Consider the following 22,613-nt stretch of genomic DNA (forward strand, 5'->3'; position numbering starts at 1 on the left):
TGCCACGTGGGTCAGATTGACTCCTTTCCTTGGAAAAGTTGTCCCTAACCACTTTCTCTGGGCTTTATTTTCACGTCTTGAACAGTGCTGTCCAACAGTAGAATTTCACACTCTATCTAATGAAATTTAAACTTTTTTTAAATACTGACATTTAAAAAAGTAAAAATAAACAAGTGAAACTAATTTTTAATGGGATATTTAAACCCATTATAACCAAGATATTACCATTTGTCCAGGCAATCTATATAAAAATTAATAGTGAGATAGTTCACATTTTTTTTTTATTGGGATCAACAAATCCATTTACATAGTCTCCGTTTGTAAGTTGAAACTTTTTACATATGTGGTTTCTGTGTCCCCCACTCAGAACCTGGGCTGACGTGTTAGAGAGGAAATAAAGCAGAACAGGCATAAGTAACGATCACTGTCAATCCAGCTCAGCACGAGCACTCACCACCGACAAAAAGGCTGTCCCTGACCAGGGAGTAGAGGCCCCTCGGGGTCACATGGTGGATCAGCTGGTTCCGCACCCAGGAATGCTGCTCTCTGTCACATGGGGTCTCTGTCACATTCTCCATCATGAGCCATGGGGTCAGGGTGGTAGGTGCAGACAGCTTCCATGCTGGAGGCTGCCCCTCCTCCGCAGGCCCGGGGAAAGAGGAATGTGGGGACTCTAGAGAGATGTCCTGAATCCTCTGATAATGGGGGCCAGAGGGAGGGAGGAGCAAATTGGCAGTCAGTGGGAAGAGTGATAATTGGGGTGGTCACCAAAAGTGTTCATGACTCTCAAATGCTCAGAAAAGGGACTTCCCTGAGGGAGATCAGTCTACAGCCCAAGACAAGGGGCCCAGGCTGCTCTTCTTGAACAAGGATCCAAGCAGGGGAGGAGGCAGGAGGAGGACGAGCAGGAGAGACAGCAGGTGGGGTGCTCCTGGCTGGGACTCATCCTGCCGGGAGCTGCTGGCACCAGGGTCTCATCAGGTGCTGCAGGACTCTCTCAGTGGAGTTCAATGTGGCTGAGCTCTTGCTCATGTCTGTCAAATACTGGATGTTGGAGATGGTGGAGTTGAGTGTGAGGGCCTTCAGGTCGTGCCCCTTGGCTGCAAGAAGAGAGGGAGAGAGATGGCCATCACTGAGAGCTGGGCTGAGACCAGATCAGAAGCCTGAACTCAGTATCATCTGTTGCCTTTGCTCCCAGTGGAACCACCACTCAATGCTGCGCTCATCCAAGTTGAAGCCAGCATATCTCTCAGCTCCTCCTCCCTCCCCTTCCGGTAACACCAACTGCACCTACAGATTGCTCCTCAATGCATTCCTTCTGTTCATTCACGTCCCAGGTAGGTCTTATCTTTTCTCACCGGAACCAACACCCTAACATGCTCACTGGATGCATTGTCTAAAGGATGTTCTCTGCCTTGAACATTAGAAGCATTTTTCTGAAATGAAGATCTCACTAGAACACTCCTGCTCTAGCATCACCCATGGCTCCCTAAGGCCTTCAGGGTTAAGTTCAAACTTCTTGACCTGGCACTCAAAGCCCTTGCACATCTGGCTCCTGCTGACTCTTCAGCCTCATTGATGCATTCACTCTGAGTTAGGCTTTGTGCTTCAGGCAAACCAAATTCCTGTCACTTCTCCCGTACACTATGCTGTTTTTGCCTACAGGGCCATTGCTCATGCAATTTCCTCTGCCAGGAACACGCTCCACACCTTATTTCCCTATATAACTCCTACTCCTTCTTAAAGACCCCAATTGGGCAAAACTCCCTCCAGAGAGCTCTTCCCACCCAAAGGATGCCAGGTGCTTCTCCTCAAAACATCCCACCTTGTATTAGAATTTTCTGTGACTTTCACAAGACCAGGGGCTCTCTGAGGGCTGCGTCAGATTGAAATATTGGTATAATCCTTGTGATCAGCATGCTTGCCCTCAAAGCAGAATTGCACACCTCGGCTTCCCAGCTGCCCAGTAAGAATTGGTCAGTTGAGGTGTGGGGCTAGAGAGCTCCTCTGGGGAAGGAAGAGGGGCCCCCTAGGCCTGTGGTGGCTTCTGGTTGCTCAAGCAATGAGGAAGTAGGCAGGAACATGCTGCCCAGCTCAGGAGCTGTGGAAAGGGCTGTCGTCTGGGAGACACAGAGACCCCATACAGTGGGTGAAGCCCCACAGGCTCATCTGCACTCCAACAGTGGCTGTCCCAGGACAACCATTCACAGGTGAGCCATAAATGTGAGTGACAGAAGGAGGGATTGTGTGAGTAGCGGGATGTTCGAGCCTGTGAGTGAGATGAACCCAAGAGAGACAGTGTGCTTGAAGAAGAGAGAGACACAACAAAGAGACAGGTAGAGGCACAGATAGAGGGGATACCTGGATGGACAGAGGAAGAGCGGACAAATGGAGGGTCACAGGGAAAGCAGGAAGAACAAAGACAAGGAAGAGAAGTTGAGACATGGGAGGAAAGAGGATGGAAGGAGAGAAGAAGGACAAACCGGCGAACAGGCAGGAGGACAGTTGGACAGATTGATACCTGGACAGATGCTCGGGTGGATAGATGGAAGGAAGGAAGGAAAGAATGGAGGGAGCGAGGGAGGGAGGAATGAAGGATAGGAGGAAGAGAGGAAGGAAGGAGTCTGAGAGGAGGGAGAACTGGGAAAGTCACCTGCCCACGTTCAGAGGGTGCTTTAAAGGGAGGGTAAGGCTGAGAATACAGGACCCCTAACTCCCAGGCTTGTGTCCACCTGTCCCAATGCTGCCTGTTATTACTCATAGAGACGGGCATATGGATGTAAAGGAAACCTTGAGCCCTACCCTCACAACACACAAAACTCAATTCCTGGACACTTTGACCTAAAGGGGAAAGGTAAAATAATGAAACTTCTAGAAGACAACATAAGAAAACATCCTCGGGACCACAGGGTAGAAAAAACTTCTCAAAGAAGACACACACACACTCTCCATACAAGAAATATCGGTAAACTGGGATTCACTAAAATTTAGGCTTTCGGTTCATCATAAGACACATTACAAGAGGGAATTTGCAAGTCACAGGATGCGAAGAGATTGTCCCAGTTCCAATATTCAACAAAGGATTCACATGCAGAATACAGAAAATCTTCAGCATATGTATTAGATAAAATGCAGTGAAAGAGATACATATTAATGCTGCTTATTTTAATGAGCCACATTTATTTGACAAGGACAGTGAACAAAGCAATCTGAAAAGCAGGGGGTGAAAAACGAACAGTAGATAAACAGAATCCCAGGAGGGTTTGGAAAAAGCAAGAGAAGCCCCTTACATAACAGTTCATTGGCCTTAGAAAAGGAAAGTACTACTGGATTCTGTTAGGAAGTCAGAAAGATTGAAATATCTAGTGGCTTCAGCGGAAAAATAAGATAGGAAAAAATAACTATGATAGTTATTTGATTTTCCTCCAAATGACTTTATCCCTTAGAGAGCAAGGCACTTTCCTTTTCAATCATCAACACATCAAAGTTTAATTTCCCTCCATTTAGCCTTTTTCGTGGCCATAGGTTAGAAGCAGCAAAGGGGCTCAGCAGGCTGAACCAGTCTGCAGACATACTCTGTCCTGTTCCACACTGGCTCACACATGTGCAAAGTGGTCGCTTCTCACAAGGGAAAAGCCTGCAGGGCTGAGGGGCAGCCACCCCTTGGACCCTGTTTGTTAGTACCATTGGAAATTTCTCCTGAGTCCCTACTCAAAAAGGAAGTGGGTGGGGGGTAGAATAAGAAGGCCATATATTTGAAGGAAATAGGAGAAAATATTTCATTGTGAAAGTAATAAATGTTGCTTTCCAGAAGTCATGTGTATGTTGAAAGTCTATGTCTTAAGGTACCACAATGAAACAACGTACACCTCATCTTCTCCCTCTTTTATCTGAGCATTAGGTTAAAATCCATGAAATTCCTAAGCTTAAAAAAACACACAAAAATCACAAGGAAAGTTTTGGAGGTCATGGATGTGTTCAGCACTTGGTTGTGGGGATGATATGATGGGTGTATGCATATGTCCAAACTAATCAATACACATATAGAAAACGTGTGCATTTTTTGTCTATTACTCATACCTCAACAGAGCTAAAAATTCAAATAAATTCCTAAGTTTACTTTTTGAGGGTGCATAAAAGTCAAAATTTCTAATAAAATTCAGATTCTTAATTTCTGAACATAAATAGCATTCCTGCTTTGATGGGTGACCCCACGACTCTCAAAAAAATCAAGAGCAATTGCTACTGTCAATCTCAGTGGAAGTTATTTTCAACACCTCACCCCCTCCTTTACACCTCATTATTTAAAAACCAAGGAAATAGTCTTCAGCTTTTAAAATGAAGGAGTAAATGAGTCAGCTTGACATTATACTTTATTCAAGATTTAATGTTAAGTAAAGGAAATAACTGAGCATGAGCAGAATCCCTTCCATAACTCATCTTTTCTCCTATGCTGATAATAAAAATGACACTCTACTGAAACATAGTTTGCATGATATATTCTCAAGTAAATACACTTAACTGCTGGACATTTTATTTTGAGATTCTTATTCAATTTCTTCATATTTATCTATAAAACTTATTTGGCATCTTTCATCTTTTTACCATTTTCATCTTTTTAACTTTCGAAGGTTTAACTTTCCAAGAGACTATTTTTTAATGACGAGCTAACTGATGAATTTGTGCACCAACTGTTTTTTTGAGACTGAATATACAAATGGACAAAGGACAGATCATATATGACAGTATAACTCTGACCCCCAACGTGGGAAGCAAACATCCAAAGAAGCCAAATCAGAGCCCCTGCAGCATTCAGCACAGAACAGTCAGCACTTGGTCAGTAACTGCCAGTTTCCAAAACTCTCGTTCTGCTTTCAACACAGGACCGCCAGAGAAAGCCACATGTGCTCCCTAAACCATCACATAGGATGCCTGCCTTCTACTTAGTGAGCTCCAGCTTCCCCGTGTCAACAAATTCCAATCAGGCCACCCCTCCCCCACTCCCCTGACCTCTGCCACCCTCTTCCCTCCCTTTCCCTTCTGTCCTCTTCTTGTGCATGCGACAATCCTCTCCTGTCGCATTACAGTCTCTGCAATATTTTTAACGTGTGATAGAGCAGCTCCTCCCTCAGAGTTCTTCCTGGTCCATATTTTCCTAGCTTAGCTTATGCGTTTATTTTTTCCATGTAGGATCATTTATCTAACTCAACAGAAAAGCTCGTTAAAATTTTTATTGGCATTGTATTCAATTTATAAAGTAATGGGACTGACCATTTAATGAAACTTCCTAACTTAAAACATAGACTGACTTTCCATTTGCCAACTATTTTTAATTGAAATTTATAGTGTGATCATTGTAGATTCTACACTGCTGTAAGGAATAACTCCAAAAGTTCCAGTGTACACTTTACCCAGTTCCTTACAATGATAACATTCTGCAAAACTATAGGACGATACCACAGCCAGCTTGTTGGCATTGATGCAATCCACTATCTTATTCAGATTTCTCCAGTTTCACTTGTACTAATTTGTTCCTGTGTATTTAGTTCTGTACAATTTTATCAGATGTGCAAGTTTCTGTATCCATCACAGCTAAAATAATGACCAGTTTTATCACTACAAGGTATTCTTGCATTGCCTATTAAAAAATCAATGGATGTTATTTTTTAGAGCAGTTTTACGTTTACAGCAAAATTTAATGAAATACACAGTGTTCTCATATAGTCCCTGCCCCCACATATGCATAACCTTTCTGTTGTCAATACCCCTCATCAGAGTAGTATACTTTTCACAATTGATGAACATACATAGGCACATCATTATCACTCAAAGTCCATAATTTACATTAAGGTTCACTCTTGGTGTCAGAGATCACTAGGGTATAACTCTGTGGTCCATTTCTGGATTCTCTACTCTGTTCCATTGATTTATGTAGCTGTCCTACAATGAAAATGATGATGCTGTGATTACAGTATGTACAAGGCAATACTAAATATTGTTAAAGTGTTTACTGCCGCATTATTCTTCCTGTCATGATTGTTTTAGCTACTCTCAGCTATGTGCCTTTCTATATAAATTTTAGAAAAAGGTGTCTCTGTCTACAAACTGTGGTGGAATTTTTATTAGAATAATATTAGACCTATAGATCAATTTGGGGATAATTGAGACCTGTCCTCATTATTCTATCCAGTAACATGGTGAGGACTGCAGAATTCTCAGCACATAACAACTCCTTCCAAACCCCCACACCAGGAGGAGACTCAACCAAACTCTGGCGTGGCTTCTAGCTGCATAAGTCTGTGTAACCGGAATGACTCCAGCCCACCATTAAAATGCCTTCCTGAGAGCTCAAAGCTGACAGAAAAATTTTCTATTTATTTTAGTCAACACCCAATTATAGGCCTCTGATCCCCCTTCTTAGAGTATTTACTAAAGAGGGCTTACAACTGTAGATATGTATCTCTCACAATTCTCTAAAGGACCTAAGAGCCACTCCTTTGAAATACGATCATTAAGACAGATAGAGCCTCTTTCTCTCAACTTCTGAGTGAGGATAGAATCCTAACTTTGATAACTGCAAAGTAACGAACACAGTGGGTCTAATCACAGTTACACTGACCAACCTTTGTACTTTTTTACTTCTTTGACTCTACTGAGCCCCTGAACCCTGCTCCTTCATTCCGTCTTTAAAATTCTAGATTCACCTCCGTACAAATCTGAGCGCAGCTCAGCTTCTGTCAGCTGTTACTGAATAAAATCTGCTTTCACCACTTTAACTAATTTCTGCTGCATTTGTCTTTGACAATAGTAAGGCTCTCAATTTATTTGCATCTTCTTTAATCACTGTAATCGGTATTTTATAATTTTCAGCATCAGATCCTGTACACATGTTCTTGAATTTATGCCTGAATATTTCATGTTCTTCGGAGTGGTTCTAAATAATACAGCATTTTCAAGTTTATCATCTGCAGGTTCATCATTAGTTGTAGAAATAAAATTGTCTTTTGTGTGTTGATCTTGTACTTTGTACTTGGTGAACTTTTTGTACTCATGTATTAGTTCTGATTTTTTTTTTTTGTAGATTCCCAGAGTTTTTTTACACAGACAACAATGAAACTAGGAATGGTTACATTTTTTCCTTTCTAAACTCTATGGCTTTTATTTCCTTTACTTCTGTTATTGCCAGAAGCTTCAGTATTTTGTTGAATAAGAGTAGTGAAAGTGGTATTCCTTTCCGTGTTCCTTATTGTGGGGAGAATCATTTAGTCTTTCCCTGTTAAGCATGAAGTCAACTGTGCATTTTCTGTAGACGACCTTCAACAAGTGAAAGTAGTTTCCATCTATTTCAAACTTGCTAGAAAATTTTATGACAAACAGGAGTTGGATTGTATCAAATGTTTTCTCTCCATCTCTTGCCTATTAACAAGTCTTGCCCTTAAACAAATAGACAGCCAGTTATTTCTCTGGCAAAAATTGGTTTATCTGGGATTAGCAAAGAATAGCCATTTGGAGTGTGCAACCATGGCAAGCCATGCAGGAGCACCCAGCAAGGAAGAGAGGAGAAGCTCTTTTATCTCAGAGTGGGGAAAACTGTGGGGGCTATTGGACACAGTCTTGAGGGCAGTGGCTTTTCATCGGCAGAGTTGTGACAGTCTCTCCTTGGGTTAGTTTCTGACTGGTCAGGAAGAGGATGTGTTTATTCTTCCTGTTGCACTGCGCCTTTGACATAGGGCATGAGAACTCCCTCTATTAGCCTTCCAACACTATTTCAACTACGTTTCCGTTTATTAACTTTCACATGTCCCCATTTTGATTGCCATCTTTCTCTGAAAGCACTGTTGATCTGCAGTCAGATTTTTCCACTTTCAGTAGCCTCTCGTCCCTCGAGGCCAGGAAGGAGCTTCTCTGGGAGTCATGTCCCAGGTTGGAGGAAAAACACACAGATTGGAAACCTATTGTGGCCACATTTGAGGAACACGGAGTGAGAGGAGGGAGAACTCTCTGGCACTTTTTACCTGAAGTTTGCATGTTATCAAGATCATAGGCATTGGAGATGATCTGAAGTGTCATGTCATCCTCAAAGGTTTGGCAGACAAACTTCCAACAGACCTGGTCCAGACACCTTGGAAACCTTCGCATCAGATACTGTCTGCTTCCATTTGGAGAAATCTTTATTTTTAAGTCACCAAATGATGTGCAGTTCCCCCCAGAGTTTGTGCTTTCTTCAGGTGTGTCGCATGAATCCAAGTCTTGAGTTTTGTGGCAAAAAGCTTGGCTAGCAGCGCCCGATTGAGGAAAATACTATCATCTTGGTTGAGTTTTGTTAGTTTGAAATTTTTGGTAAGTTGTTCCTTGTTTTCAAGTTGTTAAATTTATGAGAATGGAACTGTTTATATTATTTTCAATGGCTGAAGAACCTGCAGTGATCTATCCCTCTCGTGTGTCTCAGGCCTTTGAGGGTGAAGAGGCTTCCCCAAAGCTTCTTGAGGCAGAACCCTGTTTGCTGTTGGCCTCTAACAGCTTGAGTGCATCTGGGTTGGGGAGGAGACAGAGACTTCCAAGAACAAGTTGTTTCTTCTTGAAGGAATGCTGAAGATGCCCAAAGTATGGTACTTTGACATACAAATTATTTGGAGCCAAAAGCAATCGAGAGCCAGCAGATGCAGGAAAAACTCTTGATCTCCACCTTGACTGCTTTAAATGAAGGATAGACTTCCTCTTTGGAAAGGAAATTTATGTTTCTAAAGGAAATTTCCATTAGTAAAAGCATCTGCACCAGAAAGAGAATGACTCTTAGAGAATTTTTTTTTTGAGGAAGATTAGCCCTGAGCTAACATTCCCCACCAACCCTCCTCTTTTTGCTTAAAAAGATTGGCCCTGAGCTAACATCCGTGCCCATCCTCCTCTACTTTATACGTGGGATGCCTGCCACAGCATGGCTCAATAAGTGTTGTGTAGGTCCGCACCTGGGATCTGAACTGGTGAACCCCAGGCCATCAAAGCAGAATGTGTGAATTTAACCCGTGTGCCACCAGGCCAGCCCCTACAGAATTTTTTTTTTTTTTTTAGGAAGATTAGCCCTGAGCTAACTGCTGCCAATCCTCCTCTTTTTGCTGAGGAAGACTGGCCCTGAGCTAGCATCCACGCCCATCTTCCTCTGCTTTATATGTGGGACACCTGCCACAGCCTGGCGTGCCAAGTAGTGCCATGTCTGCACCTGGGATCAGAACCGGCAAACCCCAGGCCACCAAAGTGGAACGTGCGCACTTAACCAGTGAACCATCAGGCCAACCCCTAGAGAGTTTTTTAACTGAGAGATTTATCTGCATAACAAGGCAAGCTTTATTTATTATACATTTTCTCCCCTCATCTTCCCATAATTTTTCTTCAGCCACTTCCTGCTGCTGCTCACCCAGATGGCTTCCTGCTTCCAAGCTCCCCCATGTGCACCCAGTGTGGACTGGACTTGCAACTGGCAGCTGGTGTGGAGCTGCCTGCTCGAGGGCTGCAGAGCCCCATCCTAAGTCTCATCCCCAGCATGACCTACCTGGCCAGCAATACTCAGGATCTGCCACCACTGCACAGGATTGGGGCCGCGGCACTGATGGTTCAGATTGTGGGCAGTACCCAGCCCAATTCCCACTCACTTTTGTTGACCACACGCCTGTGCTGTTTGCAGATGGTACAGATTTAAAAGAGAAGTCATATCCTGCTGTTAAAGTGGAACTGTTGGACTGACTTGAGGGATTTTTCAACACCTGTAAAACTAAAGAGAAGCTGGGAGAATTATCAGAAGAGTTCTACAAAAATGAACTACTATCGATTGAAATGTTGAATATACATGTCCCTGCAGTTGCTAAATTGAGACGTCTTTTAGACAGTTCTCCTAGGGAAGATTTACTAGACATTCTGACATCACTTATCCAAACAAGCAACAGAAATGCTCCAAATTTTAGATACTGTGACTCTGGAGGAAACTGTCCAAGATGATGATACCACTGCTGGTGAAACAAATGCAAGAATTGAAATTGCTTTAAAAAAACAGAAAACTTGGGGCCGGCCTGGTTGCACAGTGGTTAGGTTTGCGTGTTCTCCTTCAGTGGCCTGGAGTTTGCCGGTTCAGATCCTGGGTGCAGACCTATGCACCATTCATCAAGCCATTTTGTGGCAGGAGTCCCACATATAATGTAGAGGAAGATGGGCATGGATGTTAGCACAGGGCCAGTCTTCCTCAGCAAAAAGAGGAGGATTGGTGGTAGATGTTAGTCAGGGCTAATCTTCCTCAAAAAAAAAAAATTATAACAATAAAACAGAAAAAGTGAGAAAGATGATAATAAATGCATTATATGAATATGCCTCAATAGGATTTCACACATCCTAGGTACTTTATTTTCTGGCACATTGTTATGGGATATCATGCAGGTGATTTCGACATATCCTGTGTGTTTTCCATGCGTGTCCGACACCTGATTCTGGCGTGTCCGGCAGGTAGTTTCAGTGAATCAGGCACCTGGTTCCGGCGTATCCAACAGGTGGTCCCGGCATGTCTGGTAGGCGATTCCAGCACATGTGACATGTGGTTCCGGCGTATCCGGCAGGGGATTTCGACGTCTCCGGCAGGTGGTTCCAGCATGTCCAGCACCTGGTTCTGGCATGTTTTGCAGGTGGTTCCGTCATGTCGGCACCTGGTTTTGGCATGTGCGACACCTGTGTCTGGTGTATCTGGCAGGTGGTACTCACAAGACTGGCAGGTGGTTCAGATGTGTCTGGCACCTGGTTTTGGCATGTGCGACACCTGCGTCTGGTGTATCCGGCAAGTGGTTCTCACAAGACTGACAGGTGGTTCAGCTGTGTCAAGCAGGTGGTTCTGGCATTTCAGGCACCTGGTTCTGGCTTCTGCTGTACCTGTTTCTGGTGTATCCATCACATGGTTCCAGCGTGGCTGGCACATGGTTCTGGCATATTCGGCAGGTGGCTTCAGCGTACTGGGTGCCTGGTTCCGGCGTATCTGACAGTGGGTTCCATGGTTTCTGGCAGGTGGTTCCTGCGTGTCTGGCATGTGGTTCCGGTACGCTCTGAATGTGGTTCCAGCATGTCCGTCTGGCGGCTACCATGTGTCCAGGACCTGATTCCATCGTGTGCGGTTGGTACTTTCAGAGTGTCCAGGTGTTGGTTCCAGCATGTCTGGCCGTTGGTTCCCGCATGTCCAGGGGTGATTCCGGTGTGTCCGGCAGGTTGTTCCCGCCTTTTCCAGAAATTGCTTCTGGTGTACCCAGGACCTGGTTCTGGTGTATCCGGCAGGAGATTTTGGCGTGTCCAGCAGGTTGTTCCAATGTGTTACGCTGATGGTTCCGGCCTCCGTGGCAGGTGTTTGTGGCATGTCTGGCACCTGATTCTGGCGTATACGGCAGGTGGTTTCAGAGTATCTGGTACCTGGGTGCGGCACATCCAACAGGTGGTTCCGAAGTGTCTGGCAGGTGGTTCCGAAGTGTCTAGCATGTGGTTCTAGTACGTTCGGAAGATGGCTCAGGCGTGACCGTTGGGTGCTTCAGGCATGTGCGGGAGTTGGTTCTGGCGTGTCAGAGTCATGGTCCCAGCATGTCCGTCATTTGGTTCCAGGTGGTTCTGGCTTGTCTGGTGGGTGCTTCCAGTGTGTCTGGCGGGTCGTTCTGGCATGTCTGTGTGGTGGTTCCAGAGTGTGTGGCGGGTGGTTACGGCATGTCTACCAGGTTTTTCCAGCACCCAAGGTGCCTGGTTCCAGCGTATCAGGCAGGTGATTTTGGCGTGTCCAGCAGGTGGTTCAGGTCTGTCCGGGAGATGGTTCCGGCGTGTCCAACATGTGGTTCTGGCATATCTGAGAGGTGGCTCCGGTGTGTCCGGCAGGTGGTCCCATTCTCTCTGGCACATGGTTACGGGGTATCATGCAGGTGATTTCAACGTGCCCTGTCGGTTGTCGAGGCCTGTCTGACACCTGGTTCTTGTGTGCCCGGCAGGTAGTTTCAGTGAATCAGGCACCTGGTTCTGGCATATCCAACAGGTGGTCCCGGCATGTCTGGTACGTGATTCCCGCCTGTGCAGCACATGGTTCCGGCGTATCCGGCAGGTGATTTCGACGTGAGCGGCAGGTGGTTCCAGCATGTCAGGCACCTGGTTCTGGCATGTCTTGCAGGTGACTCACTCGTGTCTGGGACTTGGTTCTGGCATTTCTTTAAGGTGGTTCATTCATGTCCAGCACCTGGTTTTGGCGTGTACAACACCTGTTTCTGGAGTTCTTGGCAGGTGGTTCTCACAAGACTGGCAGGTGCTTCAGGCGTGTCCAGCAGGTGGTTCTGGCATGTCGGGCACCTGATTCTGGTGTGCCCAGCATGTGGTTCCAGACTGTCTGTCAAGTGGTTCAAGCTGGTCTAGCAGGTGTTTCAGGTGTGTCCAGCAGCTGTTTCAGGCGTGTCCGGCACCTGGTTCTGGCCTGTGCTGGACCTGTTTCTGGTGTATCCGTCACATGGTTCCAGCGTGGCTGGCACATGGTTCTGGCATATTCGGTAGGTGGCTTCAGCATACTGGGAGCCTGGTTCCGGTGTATCTCACAGTTGGTTCCATGGTGTCTGGCAGGTGGTTCCTGTGTGTCTGGCATATGGTTCTGGTACATTCGAAAGGTGGTTCCGGCATGTTCAGCAGGTTGCAACAGTGTGTCTGGGACCTGATTCCATCCTGTCCGGTTGATGCTTTCAGAGTGTCCTGGCTTTGGTTCCGGCCTGTCTTGCAATTAGTTCCCACATGTCCGGTGGGTGATTCTGGCGTGTCTGGCAGATTTTCCAGCCTTTTCCAGAAATTGGTACTGGCGTATCCAGGACCTGGTTCCGGTGTATCTGGCAGGTGATTTTGGCGTATCCAGCCGGTTGTTCTGGCGTGTTAGGATGGTGGTTCCAGCTTGTGTGGCAGGTGTTTGTGGCGTGTCTGGCACCTGGTTCTGGCATATTTGGGAGGTGGTTTCAGTGTATCTGGTACTTGGTTCTGGGATATCCAACAGGTGGTTCCGAAGTGTGTGGCATGTGGTTCTGGTAGGTTCAGAAGATGGTTCCGGCCTGTCCGTTAGGTGCTTCCAGCATGTCTGGAAGTTGGTTCTGGTGTGTCAGACTCATGTTTCCAGTGTGTCCAGTGGGTGGTTCCAGGTGGATCTGGTGTGTCCGGTGGGTGCTTCCGGTGAGTCTGCTGGGTCATTATGGGATGTCTGTGTGGTGGTTCCAGAGTGTTCGGCGGGTGCTTTCGGCATGACTGTCGGGTTTTTCCAGCCTCTAAGGTGCCTGGTTCAAGCATATCCAGCAGGTGAGTTCTTTCTCAGCTTCCTAAAGAACTGGAAGCAAGACAGTTTGTGGCTTGTCTCCGCTTGAGGGATGGAGGCAGTGCTTTGTGCCGTCCACCTCTCAAGCAATATAGGGCATGGTTGAGAGCAAATGGGCCTTTCTGACATAGGGGCTTTCTGACACTCTCTCGACGAATGCACAAGGACAGTTGGTTAAAAGCCTCTTGTCTCTATCCTCCTAAGCTTGTGGAATCACAATCATTCGGGCCTTGGCCCCCTTGCTTAAGGGGAAGATGTAGCCATTACCCCTGAGCCGGGTTGGCAAGAGGGAAATGTGGCAGAAGCAGAAGTTCTAAAGCAGCGAGTTAAGGGCTGGGAGGAAATGGCGTTCAGCTGCCTGTGTATGAGAGGTTCCCAATATGCTATAAGAGCACTGTGGAAAGCGACTTCTTTCTCAGCTTCCTAAAGAGCTGGAAGCAAGATGGTTTGTGTCTTGTCTCCCCTTGAGGGATGGAGGCAGTGCTTTGTGCCTTCCACCTCTAGAGCAATGTAGGGCACGGCTGAGAGCAAAGGGGCCTTTCTTCCATAGGTGCTTTCTGACACTCTCTCCTCCAGTGCACAAAAGCAGTTGGTTAAAAGCCTATTGTCTCTCTCCTCCTAAGCATGTGGATGCACAATCATTCGGGCCTCAGCCTCCTTGCTTAAGGAGAAGATGTAGGCATTTTGTCTGAGCCGGGTTGGCAAGATGGAAATGCCCCAAAAGCAGAAGTTCTAAAGCAATGAGTTAAGGGCTCCAAATAAACAGCATTTCAGGTGCCTTTGTATGAGATGTTCAAGGTACACTATAAGAACAGTGTGGCAAGTGAGTTCTTTCTCAGCTTCCTAAAGAGCTGGAAGCAAGATGGATTATTGCTCATCTCCCCTTGAGGGTTGGAGGCAGTGTTTCGTGCCTTGCAATTTTAGGGCAATGTAGGACTCTGCTGAGCAAACTTGGCCTTTCTTCCATAGCTGCTTTGTGAACACTCTCTCCACCCATGCACAAGGGCGGCATGAGAGGTTGCCAGTATGCTGTAAGAGCACTGTGGAAAGCGAGTTTTTCTTAACTTCCAAAGAGTGGTTGGTTAAAATCCTATTGTCTCTCTCCTCCTAAGCATGTGGAAGGACAATCATTCGTGCCTCAGCCGAATGATTCGGGCGGGACTTGTGTGACCCACCTGCCTTAAATGCTGGAACCAACTGTTGGACACTTCAGAAGCATCATCTGGAAACGGTGGAACCACCCATCGCAGATGTGAGAATCAGGTCCAAAACGTGCCAGAAGCACCTGCAGGACACACCAGAACCATCTGACTCAAACGCCAAAATCACCTGCCGGATACACAAGAACCACTTGATGGACACTCCAGAATCACATGACGGGCATGAAAGAACCATCTCTCAGAGTGCCAGAACCATGTGCTGGAAATGCCGGAACCACATCACTGACAGACATGAACCACCTGCTGGACACGCCTGAACCACCTGCTTCACTCGCTGGAACCACCTTCTGGACAAGCCAAAATCACCTGCCGGATACACTGGAACCAGGCCCCTTAGAAGCCGGAAAAAGCCAACAGACATGCCAGAAGCACCTGCCGCACACTCTGGAACCACCATACAGACATGCCTGAATGACCCGCCATACACACCAGAAGCACCCACCAGACACGCCAGAACCACCTGGAACCACCCACCGGACACACTGGAACCATGACACTGACACGCCAGAACCACCTTGCAGACATGTCAGAAGCACCCAAAGGACATGCTGGAACCATCTTCCGAACGTACCAGAACCACATGCCAGACACACAGGAACCACCTGTCACACACTTCGCAACCACCTGTTGGATATGCCGAGACCATGTGCCAGATACACTGAAACCACCTCCCGAATACGCCAGAACCAGGTGCTGGCCATGCCACAAACACCTGCCAGACAAGCCGGAACCACCAGCCTAACACGCCAGCACAACCTGCCGGACATGCCAAAATCACCTGCTGGATAAACCGGAACCAGGTCCTGGATACGCCAGAACCAATTTCCAGAAAAGGCCAGAGCAGCCTGCCAGACAGCCTGGAATCCCCCGCCAGGCATGCGGGAACCAACTGTCAAATACGCCGGAACCAACACCTGGACACACTGAACGCACCAACCACACACAAAGGAATCAGGTTCCGGACACATGGTAGCCACCAGTCGGACACGCCGGAACCACCTTCAGAACATACTGGAACCATATGCCAGACACACAGGAACTACCTGCCAGACACCACGGAACCAACGGTCAGATACGATGGAACCAGGCGCCCAGTACGCTGAAGCCACCTGCTGAACACGCCCAAACACTGTGCTGGACATGCCAGATCCATATGATGGATACACCAGAAACAGGTCCAGCACAGGCCAGAACCAGGTTCCAGAAACAGCTGAAACAGCGGCTGGACACACCTGAACCACCTGTTAGACCAGCCTGAACCACTAGATGGAGAATCCTGAACCACATGCCAGGCACACTGTAACCAGGTGCCCGACACGCGAGAACCACCTTCTGGACACGTCTGAACCACCTACAAGTCTTGTGAGAAACACCTGCCGGATACACCAGATACAGGTGTCGCACACACCGAAACCAGGTGATGGACATGACTGACCACCTGCAAGACATGCCAGAACCAGACATGCCAGATGGGGAAGAGGTGATTTTGGGGGAGAGGAGCTTTGTAGATTTCTCACTTGGGCACTTACCTGTTTTGTTCTCCATCCAGGGTTTCTCCTGGGAGCAAGTTCTTGAGAAATCTATAATGAAAAGTATGAGCTATCTACATAGGGAGAACTCAGACTTCGTTCAGCAATTTCCTGGGCGTCTGGAGACTCGATAGAATACTTTTTTCTTTTTCCATTGCCAACACCCATGCCCATTCAGGCCTATGTGAGTTTTTACAATGCTCCTCCAACTGGTCTCCAGGCCTCCAGCGTGCCTCATTTCTCTTCATCGTAGAGGACAATAGCAGATCAATGTTTCTGAGGCATGGCTCCACCAGTGCCCTCTCTGATGCGGAAACCTTCCTCTCACTGCCTACCTGATAGACTCCAACTCTCTGCCTTAGCACTCAAGGGCCCCTCCGCCTTTCATGTATCCCACAGTCCTGCCAAACCGAACAGTACCCACTACCCAAAAACACACATTGCATTCTTCTCTTTCACCTCTGCCTGATCAGATGATGGACTTGAAACAAAGCCATCATTTGCTAGTTAAGTGACTTTTGCACAGGTCATTTCACCTCCCTGACCCTCAGTTTCTGCATATATAAGTGATGAATAGTAAGAGTCACCTCATATTGTTCTTATAAAGAATTAAAATTGACTTAGAGAGCATATGCAAAAACAGCTGGCTCCCTGCCTGACATGCTGCAGTCACCAATAATTATTCGGATCTAAATATTGGCTCATGCCATGCCCTGCTTCTTTTCCTATTAAAACCTTATCCTTCAAAAATCAGTGTGTACCCTTTCTTGAAGACCAGCCCAAGGTGTAAACTGAAGTTCATTTTCCTAAGCTGCTCAGTAACATTTATAACGCAAAGTCTAATGCGTTAGACCGTTGTTTTTTTTTTTAAGCAAAAGAAGCTAACTCTGGCTAACTTCAGTTTTCTTATTAAAGAAATTGACTAGAAGGATTTACGGTAACTCACATAACTGAAGGGAATTTTTGAAAAAATCAACAAACAAAAAGCAAAAATAAGCTTTGGAAGACACAATAGAGCACAGTGTATAGTTATTATTACTGCCGTTCACCAAATATTGTCGGCTCTTCTCTGGCACACAGAAGGGATGTATCTTCTTGGCCCCTTAAAGTCAAATGTGACTTTGTGAGCCTTTGGCAAATGAAACTTGAGCAAAAATGAGGCTGTCTCTTCCAGACAAACCTTTGGCAAACAGTAGGAGTGTGTTTTTCCTGCCTGGCAGTTGTGCAAGAAGTTGGATCGAGCATCTTTTAGCTGCCATCTACTCAATCCTCCAGACTGAGCAAGGATAATACAGAGCCAGCTCCTGATGACATGGAGCATGTTCGAGAAATAAACCTTGGTTATTTTTAGCTGAGACTTAGGAGTTTGTTGTGAATACAGCACAACATGGACTATCTGACTGGTGAAAACATATGTAGGGGAGGAAGACATTTCCTCTTCCCAAATGTGGGTTCGTCTGGCTGGAGAACGAATTAAATTCACATGAGACAGAAAAGCAAGAGAAAATTGGACAAAGCTTTATGAGGAACCGTGGCCCGGTGCCTTTCTTCCCGAAGGAAGAAAGGGCACCAAAGAAGTGGGGTGCACATAGTGGTTATATACCGCCAAATGGGGTGTTTCACATGTGATTGAAATGTCCCTCCCACAATAGTCACAAGATTGCCCTGTCGGCACTTGATGGACACAGCAGGTAGTGGGTCTGCTATCTCAGTGGGCATAGCAGGACTCAAGTCGATTGTCTGGAGCTGGGCGGTCACAGGTGAGCTCAGCAATCAGTTCCTAGCCTAAGGAAAGATGCTTAATCCTTAAGAAATGCCAACGTTGGGAGGGGGAGGAAAGTCAGTTACAGGAGGTTACCAGACTAGCACAATAAAATGCAGATTTAAGTCCTTGCCTTTGGTATTGATTAAGAGTTTTTAGAGAGAAGGTCATCTCCTTTCTTCTTCCTGGTACAGGGAGGGAGGCAACTTTTACAGATAGAGATTTACCTTACAAATGTAAATGTGCCCTAACAAAGGGCAAGTTCCATTCCTCCTTCCCTGTCCCAGTTTCTCAAAAGCAATCAGCCTCAAATAATCCTGATGCCAAAGAGACATATCTTGGGGTGGCCATTTCCAGGTCCCCACACATACATATTACCAATTTCCTGTGCTGTTGACCAAAATGACTTCAGTGAGCCAATATTAGAATTCCTTTTCACAAAGGTGGATAAGTGACAGATTAGAAGTCTACACTGTCCCAGGAGTGTAGACAGATACCATGCTTATATATAGCAAAAATATTTCCTCATTTTGTCCTTTACCTGTCAATAAAAAAGCATATCTATAGAAATCTGGAGGTAAAGCTCCAGACAAAACCAACATGGTGACAAGGAGGAACATTACATACTTGTAAAAGGAGCGACAGATGAGAAAATAATAATAATGGCTGGGAACTTATAGAACCTTGCATTGAAAGGGATCTCATATGGAACTCAGGAAATATTTATAGCTGAAAGCACTACATGACAAAATCTGGTGGATGGAATTAAACAATACTTAGAAGAAAGATACCTTCAACATACGTATCTAAAAAGAAAAATTAGAAACCAATGAGCTACTTGTTCAAGAAGCTAGACAAAGAGCAAGACAGTAAAGTCAGGAAGAAAGGAAATGAGAAAGAGAAATGCCAAACCTTTGTTTCTATTTATTTGCTCTTTATTTATTGCTATGGACTGAATTCTCTCTCCCCACCATTCATATATGGAAGCCCTGACCCCCCTTGTGACCATGTCCAGACACAAGGTCTTTAGGAAGTAATTATGGTGAAAATGAAGTCATAATGGTGGAACCTAAATCAGATAGGACTGCGGCCTCATCAGAAGTGGAAGAGATCTCTCTTTCTGTTTCTTCACACGCATACACACACCCCACCATCTGAGGACTCAGTGAGAAGGGGACCTTATGCAAGCTGAGGAGAGAGCCCTCGCCAGAACCTGACCATGCTGGCATCCTGCTCTCAGGCTTCCAGCCCCCAGAATGGTGAGAAAATAAATTTCTGTTGTTTAAGTCACCCACGCTATGGCATTTTGTTATGGGAACCCAAGCTAAGATGCTTATCTTTCACAGTTTGTTCCTAGGTTCTGGTACCAATTCCAATGTGTGTGGGGTTGTGGGTCGGGGGAGTCCCCCCCACCAACAAGCAATTCTTGGGACACCAGCTGGGTGTCCTACAACTCAACTCGATTCTGACACTATGTACCCAGAGACAGCATCACACCCCACAGGTTAAGGGTTCAGCCCCACAAGACTGCCCCCACTGCAGGTGCCAACAGCAAGTCTAGGTTGTCGCCTATGCTTCTGAGCAACTGGCTGTCAGTAGGAGGTTCCCAAGACTCTCTACTCCGGTTCGACGAATTTGCTAGGGTGGCTCACAGAACTCAGAGAAACCTCTTACTTACTAGATTACCTGTTTATTAGAAAAGGATATGACTCGGGAATAGCTCGATGGAACAGACGCACAGGGCAAGACATGGGGAAAGGGCACTGAGCTTCCACGCCCTCTCCAGGTAACCACTCTCCCAGAACCTGCACGTGGTCACCAACCTGGATGCTCTTGGAAATCTGTCCTTTTGGGTTTTTATGCATAAGCCGTTTATTTATTCTCTTACCCTCGGCTGCTGTTTTTCCTTCCCCATTTATAGCCCAAAGCCAATCAAAGAAGGACATGTGCAGTGTGATGCTGTTCCTGTACATTTTTTAAGTGCATAACAATGTAAGAATTTGTTAACGGAGACATACACATGTATGTCTTGACTCTGCATAAAAATGTAATCTTTTGTTAATGGAGCCATGCACATGGATATTCTTGGAATCATAAAGAATGTAATTAATTTTAGGATATTGATACCTATGATGAGGGAGGGAGGAGAACGGGATGGAAATGTGAATTTTAGGTGTGACGGCAACATTTTGCTTCTTAAAAACAGAGATATTGTTGTGGGCTGAATCATGTCCCTGAAAATTCATATGTTGAAGTCCTAACTCCAGGACCTCAAAATAGGGCTGTATTTGGAGAGAGGGCCTCTAAAGAGGTAATTAAGGTAAAGTGAGGTCACATGGGTAGGCTCCAATCCAATGTGACTGATAGTCACGTAAGAAGAGAAGATTAGAACTCAGACACACACAGAGGGAAGACCGTCTGAGGACACAGGGAGAAGCGGCCGGGGAGAGAGGCCTCAGAAGAGACTATACCGGCCAACGCCTTGATCTTGAACTTCAGCCTCCAGAACCGTGAGAAAATAAATTTCTATTGTTTAAGCCACCCTACGTGTGGTATTTTGTCATGGCAGCCCCAGCAAATGAATGCAACATCGGAAGCAAATAGGGCAGAATTTAACGTCTGTTCTTTCTGGGTATTGGGGCCGGAGATAGAGGTCATACTATGTACTCTTCTGCATATTTGAAATATTTCCATAATAGTTAAGAAAATAACAAGCAGATCCCGAAAAAGAATAACCAGAGAGTAGAAATTTATGTGTGATTACCTTACAGGCCAAGGTGGGTTTCGTGTTGGGCAGGTGGTTCTCTTCCACAGGGTGTGTCAGTCACCCATGAATTCCCGTCTCTTGGCTCTGCCATTCCTGATGCCTGTATCATTGTCTGCAACCAATCTGCACAAGGAGAAAGAAGGAACACGGAGAAGACACACCTGCTTTCAAAAGTTCCAACCTGGAAATGGCACACACCACTTCCACTCCCATTGCATTGGCTGAAACATAGTCACACGCCACACCTCACTGCAAGTTGCTGGGTGACTGCCTTCCTGGGCACCCAGGACAAGGATGTGGACAAACAGCCAGTAGTCCCACCCACAATGTCATCAGGTTGACCCTGGTCTTCATGCTGCTGCTCAGTCTACAGCGTGTCTGCCAGCTCTATGGTTAGGGTTTAGATATTTTACAAAGTCGCGGGGTTGGGGGTCATGGTTTGGGACTTCAAAGAGGAGGAAGCCGATTCACAAGGAGACAGGAAACCAAATGTTTGCTGGGCCATCTCTAAACAAATGAGAGAGAACTTGTGTAAAATGGGCCCGGCTAGGTACCTTCTTCTCTACCACATCTAGAGTTCCCTACGTTGACAGCTCCTTCCTGGAACAGGCCTTCTGTCTTAAATTCTTTTAGGCAGTTAGGGGCGAGGCCAAAGTTTCTTTTATATATAAATTTTATGTGTATATATGTAATTTATAGAACTAAATAAATGAATTTAAATATAGATACAATGGATTATATATTCTATTATATATCAATATTAATATATATTATATATATATAGATAATCTCCTTGGTTCTCCAGAGAACCCTGACAAATACAGGAGGAGTTAATATTCTTTTATCGATGGCATTTACATTTAATCATTTGAAATTCTTAGTTATGACATTGTTATGGCTTGCAAGGAAGTGTCCTTTTCAGTGTTTCATTTAGAGGCCTCAAGATACCAATTTTAAAAAGTTTCCCATTTTATTTGTTTGGTTTGATAGGCTTTTTCCAATTGAGTGCACAGATAAACCAATTTAGGTATTTCAAAGGAGCCCCATTTAGGCCAGCGAAGCTTTAAATCACCCTGAGTAATCTGAGCCCAGTGGGACAGAAATCTACATGTAGAAGGTCTGTATTCTTTAAAGACAAAACCAGCAGGAGTCCCAGAGTGGGGCTGTTCTTCGGTGGTCCTCTTAGAAAATGGACTTCTCATTTGTATGAACTTACCAAAGGATCAAAGGCCCAGAAAAGGAGTGAAAGAAACAGAAGTTTCTAACAAAGCTGACAATGGAAGGATGGCCAGAACCAGTATCAAAGGACGCCTACATAAAGAGTCTGGACCTCTACCAAAAATGGGTGGTCCAGGCCCAGGAGGACTTACCACCAGGAACCAGAGCCACCAGGAGGAGACGACAGAGCACAAAAGATTCTTTGCAGGCACCTTGCTTGTGTCTGTGAAGTGGCACCAGAATTGAAGGTCAGTAGCTAGGGATCCCACTTCTGTCACCACGTAAAGTCAGCAAATAAGAGGCATAAACTGCAAAAGAACCAAAAAGTTTATTTGGGGTCTCAAGAATTGCAATTCAGGAGATGTAGATTCGAGTAGAAGCTCAAATGTGCTCCTAGGAAGACAAAGGAGGCAGGGGTATATAAAAGGAAAGGACACAGGCTTACAAAGGTCTACAGTGAACAGTTAATGACTGGTTCTGGCATGGGGTGAGCTGACTTGCCAGAACATAGTTGGTCCTAGGCAGACTGCCCCTTCTTGGAATGAGGAAATACTTCAAGATGTGACCTCTGCTGTCAGGTAAAGCTCAAAAGTTCAGTTAACGTCTGGTGGTGGATGTGGTGTACAAGCATAAGCCCCACTTCCTTAATGGCCTCCCAGCTCCATTTTAGAAGCCTTGAAAATGGTACTCCATTTTGTCATTGTCATCCACCACAGTCACGCACCATGTAACAATATTAACGATGTTTCGGTCACTAATGGACCACATACATGAGAGT

The 22,613-nt window shown here is 45.7% G+C and overlaps 1 long non-coding RNA gene across 1 annotated transcript; it reads right to left on the reverse strand.

Moving 5' to 3' along the window:
• Nucleotides 1-963: 963 nt before the first annotated feature.
• Nucleotides 964-22,127, reverse strand: LOC139043296 (uncharacterized). The gene is made up of 3 exons (XR_011500387.1): nt 21,988-22,127; nt 20,615-20,740; nt 964-1,100 (listed from the first exon to the last, which is right to left on the reverse strand). It is a non-coding gene; the product is annotated as an uncharacterized lncRNA (long non-coding RNA).
• Between the last annotated feature and the right edge of the window lie 486 nt (nt 22,128-22,613).

This window comes from Equus asinus, unplaced genomic scaffold, assembly GCF_041296235.1.
Source record: "Equus asinus isolate D_3611 breed Donkey unplaced genomic scaffold, EquAss-T2T_v2 contig_197, whole genome shotgun sequence".
NCBI lineage: Eukaryota > Metazoa > Chordata > Mammalia > Perissodactyla > Equidae > Equus > Equus asinus.